This window comes from Myotis brandtii, unplaced genomic scaffold (genome assembly GCF_000412655.1).
Source record: "Myotis brandtii unplaced genomic scaffold, ASM41265v1 scaffold179, whole genome shotgun sequence".
NCBI classification, from domain to species: domain Eukaryota; kingdom Metazoa; phylum Chordata; class Mammalia; order Chiroptera; family Vespertilionidae; genus Myotis; species Myotis brandtii.
Window position 1 is genome coordinate 1019498 of NW_005356635.1, and position 5217 is coordinate 1024714.

Genomic DNA, 5217 nt, shown 5'->3' on the forward strand with positions numbered 1-5217 from the left:
CCTGATTCCACCTTCAATTTTGAATGATAGCCTCGCTGGGTATAGTATTCTTGGATTCAGTCCCTTTCTTTGCATCACTTTGTATATTTCATTCCATTTCCTTCTGGCCTGGTGTGTTTCTGTTGAGAAATCAGTTGATATTCTAATGGGAGATCCCTTGTAGGTAACTTCAGTCTCTCTCTGGCAGCCTTTAAGATTCTTACTTTGTAGTTGATGTTTGGCAATTTAATTATGATGTGTCCTGGTGTTAGTCTTTTTGGGTTCATCTTGTTTGGGACTCTATGTGCTTCTTGGACTTGCGTAGTTTTTTTCTTGCCAATAACAGGGAAGTTTTCTGTCATTATTTCTTCAAACAGGTTTCCTATTCCTTGCTTTGCTTACTCTCCTCCTGGTACCCCTATTATATGGATGATGTTTCATTTTGTGTTGTCCCAAATCTCCCTTAGGCTCTCCTCTTGCTTTTTAATTCCCTTTCCAGTTGCTGCTGTGTTTCTGTGTTTTTTCCTACCTTGTCTTCTAATTAGCTGATGCGGTCCTCAGCCCCTTCTAGTCTACTGTTTAAGCCTTCCATTGTGTTCTTTATTGAAGCTATGTCGTTCTTCATTTCCTCTTGGTTCCTTTTCATGTTGGTGACATTCTTATTCAGCTCCTTATAATTCTCATTGAGTTGTGTGTATTTGTTATCCAGCCCTTTGAGCATCCTTATAACCATTACTCTGAATTCTTTCTCTGACATGTTACTTGCCTCCATTTCATTTAACTTCCTCTCTGGTGATCCTCTTTTTCTTTCCATTGGGGATTGCTTTTTTGTCTCCCCCTGTTTTGCTGTAGCATTTTAATTGTTTCTGTGTCCTAGATCTGACTGCTTTGCTACCCAGGTTCTTTTGAGGATGGTGCTCCTGCTGTGATCTCTCAGATCTCCTGGGCTTGGTAATCTAGCATAGCTCCCTACTTGAGCTATTTGGGTTCTCTTAATGTAGTTGGATCTTGAATGTTAGTTTCTTATTCATGGATGATGTCTTGTCACGGGTTAGCAAGGTGACTCACCCCAAGCTTCATTGTGCAAGCAGTTTTGGATGTGATTGTGGTTCTTGCTCTTGTGGAAAAGGTTGTCTGAGGTCTCACTGGTATGTTCTTGCTGTGGATTCACAGGGTCCATGGCCTGGAAGGAAGAAGTCTTGGGGCCTGAGACTCAGGAACTGTAACTTTGGCTGGTGTGGTGTGACTCTTGCTGGATTAACATCACTCTGCAACTCACTATGAGGGGCCCTGAGCCTGTGACAGTGAGGGGCAGGTGTCTTGTATTCTGTGGTTGAGGCAGTGGGACTCTGGCCAAAGTGATATCCCTCTCTGAATCACAAAGTGGTTCAGGATCCAGCAGCAGGCTTTCCAGAGGTAGGTAGCTGAGAGGGGGATGTCATGAATCCTACTGAGGGAGCCATTCACCCTTGGTTGGAGAGGCACACGCCCAGTGGCAGCACACAGAGGGGTGCAGGAGCTGTCTGCAAGGGGTGTGTGCTTATGGGGCCCACATGCTGGATCAGAGTGATTGTGGTGTGCCACCGGCCCCATGGAGGGAGAAGTCCCAGTTTCTGCTTTGGGGGATATGCACCCTTGGTTAAATATGGATGCCCAATGGCTGCTTACAGAGGTGCCCAGAAGCCGTCTGCTGGGGCAATGGGCTCACGGACCCCTTGTGCTGGAGTGGCACTACTGGAGGGACTGGATGCCAGCGGCTGGGATTGTGCCCTTTGGCAGCTCAAGAAGTACCCAGGGGCCGCTTGCTGGGGCAGTGGGTTCAGGGGCCTTGCACACTGGATCGGTGCAACTGCAGTGACCGGAGCTCAGCAGCTGAGGAGGAGGAAGTCCGAATTTCTGCTGCCAGGGCCTTGAGCCCTTAGCTGGATATGAGTGCAACTAGTCGCAGCTCACAGAGGCACCCAGGAGTCGCCTGCTGGGGCGGTGGCCTCTGGGGGCATTCGTGCTGAAACCACACGACCACAGTGTCTGTGGGCATGCAGCTTGGAAGGGGGAAGTCCAAATTCCTACTGCCAGGGCATGCGTCCTTGTTTGGATATGAGCACATCCATCCAGGGCTCAAGGAGGCACCCAGGATCCACCTATAGGGGCAGCAGGCTCAGTAGGCCTGCATGCTAGAAAGGCACAACTGCAGTGTCCAGAAGTCAGCAGCCTGGGAGGGGGATGTCCCATTTTTTGCTGCCTTGCACCCTTGGTTAAAATTGCGCATACCCAGGGGGGCTCACAGAGGCACCCAGGAGCCATCTGTGGGGGTGGTGGGGCTCAGGAGGCCTGCACTCTGGAAAAGTGCGACTGTGGAGGTGTGTTTGCCAGCGCAGTGTACTGACCCATTCTGAGGGGCCCTGGCACTGACATCATGCAACCAAGGTGTCTGTGGGTAGGTATCCAGGAAGAGCGAATTCAGAATTTCTATTGCTGGGGCAGTGCAGCCTTGTTTGTATAAGATCACACCCAGCAGGGGCTCATAGCGGCACCCAAGAGCTGCCTGTGGAGCAATGGGCTCAGGAGGCCTGTGCGCTAGAAACGCACAAGTGTGGTGTCCAGAGGTCTGCCACTGGGGAAGGGGGAAGTCACACTTACTGCTGCAGGAGGTGTGCACCTTTGGAGGTGGAGGTCCTAGGCTCTGCAGGCCTGCAGGTGAGGCAGCAGGATTTTGGTTGGAGTGGCTGCAGGGTCGCAGGCAGTGTGCAAGGGCTGTCTGGGTGGTGGTGCTGATGAGTTCCTAGAAGAGGCCGCTCTCCCCTTCAAGATGGCGTGGGTTCCATGCCCAAGTCCCACAGCCTGGGGAATGTCCGCAGTTGTGGTAGGTTCTCCCTGTCCAGTAGCTAGCCCCTGCTACTCCTGCCAGATTTAACTGTCCCTCACTCACTCACACACACACACACACACACACACACACAAACACACACACCACACACACACCACACACATCCACACACTCTTCTTTCACCCCCTCACTGGCTCACATCCTCTCCTCACCTCCATCCTGCCAACCGCCATCTTCTATTCCACTTTTCATCACTTTATATACTTCATGCCACTCCCTTCTGGTCTGATGTGTTTCTATTGAGAAATCAGTTGATATTCTAATGGGAGATCCCTTGTAGGTAACTTTCTAACTCTCTCTTGCTGCCTTTAAGATTTTCTTTGTCTTTTACATTTGCCCATTTAATTATAATGTGTCTTGATGTAGGTCTTTTTGGGTTCATCTTGATTGGGACTCTCTCATTTTGGCTATCTCTTTGAATTTGCTTTTATATAATTAGTAGATCTGCCACTTCTCCCAGTCTTAGCAGAGTCGCCTTATATAGTAGGGTCCTGATTGGTTCAGTGATTCATTGCTCCTGGTCACCTATGCTGAGTTCTCTAGGGGTGTCTTTTGTGTGGGTTATATGTACTCTCCTGTTAGAGTTGACCTTGATTGCTGTTTGCACATCAATTGGTGGGACTGACCCTCAGGTCGACTGGCTATGACAATAGCAGAAAAGCTACTATGTGTGTGATGACTCCATAGAGTGGGATTTGCTTCAGCAGGTCTCTGGTGCCTGACAAGCCCACCTTTTGCATGTGCTATTTGTGGATCTTATTAGATAGTGCTCTGGTGTGATCTAAAGCTGGCCAATGGTATGTTGGTACTGGGACCTCTTTAGAAAGGCTCTGGTGAAGGCTAAGATTAGCGGCTGCCTATGCCTGCCAGTGGTCATCTGGTAAGAGCTATAAACTTATCTGTGGTTGGTAGCTGCCTGCGCTGGCCTTGGAAGTGACTGGGGCCTGCTGCTACTGGTGCCAGACTTGGGGCCACTTGCCAAGAGTTACCAGACTGCTTGTTTGGGATATGAAAGTCTGCATTTTGGGACCAGGTAATTGCTATAAAACATCTGTGCTTTAGGTGAATTAGCCTCTGAAAAAGATTTGGGCCAGGTGGTTAAATTGGGTCAGTATCACCAGTGTGGGGTGAGAGTGGCTTTAGCCAGATTAATGGAGAATCAGATTTGGTGTTTACTTGCACCTGCCAGCTGTGTGGGAAGGGGTCAACAAAAACAATGGCACTTGCCAGCACTTTAGTTCAGAGAGAGCTGCCCCTCCAGCCCTCACCCTGAAGCCAGACAATTCAGTTCCTCTCCTGTCCCAGGCTTTTTTGAGCTGCTTCCCTGTCTCTAGAGTTTAGGGCTAGTATTTGTAGACACCTGGGTTCACAGTAGCCCTGTCTCACCTGGATGGAGACCCTGCTGGCTTTCACAGCCAACTGTTTGGGGGAATTCTATTTCTCACACTGGTACTCCAGGCTAGGGAACCCAGTTTGGGACTGCTACCCCTTTCTCCTCAGTGGGGACATGTGTTAGCTATCATTCATTTTATTATGAGGGTTATGGAGTCATTTAATGTGTTGGAAGATAAGTTGGCTACTGATTCTCTGTTATCAAGAGGCCCAACGCAATCAAGATATCCCTCCTGATTCTCAAACACTGCACGTGGATGTGGGACCTGCCTGATTCACATCTCCATCCTTCCTTACCAATCTCGACATTGCTTATTCTTTATATCCTTAGTTATAGGAGTTTTGTTCAGCCAATCTTCACATGGTTCTCATGGGTGCCTATTCTATAATTTAGTTGTAATTTCAATGTGGTCATGCGAGGAGATGAGCACAGCATTTGCCCACTCTGTTATCTTGACCTAAAATCTTCAAGCTGCATTTGTGAGGGAACTTTTAAAGACCGTGTTGAGTTGATTCTGTGACCTGTGCCAAGTAGACATTCTTAAGGATAAAGGTTTTAAACACCTCATCTCTCCGCTTTCTTTGTATCTGATCCAGAACTTCATGTCTTCAAAGCAGCCTGGAGTAACATATTTTGCGAATAATAGCTATTTGTTCTCTTTGTTGACCAGATAATTGCTATAGAACAGTGATGGTGAACCTTTTGAGCTCGGCGTGTCAAAATTTTGAAAAATCCTAACTTAACTCTGGTGCCGTGTCACATATAGAAATATTCATATTTTTTTTTGATATTTGCAACCATAGTAAAAGAAAGATTTATATTTTTGATATTTATTTTATATAGTTAAATGCCATTTAAAAAAGAAAAATCAACCAAAATATGTATAAAATGAACAAAAACAAAAACAATGTACATTTAGGAAAAAATAATAATAAAAACAATGATAATCAAATGGTAC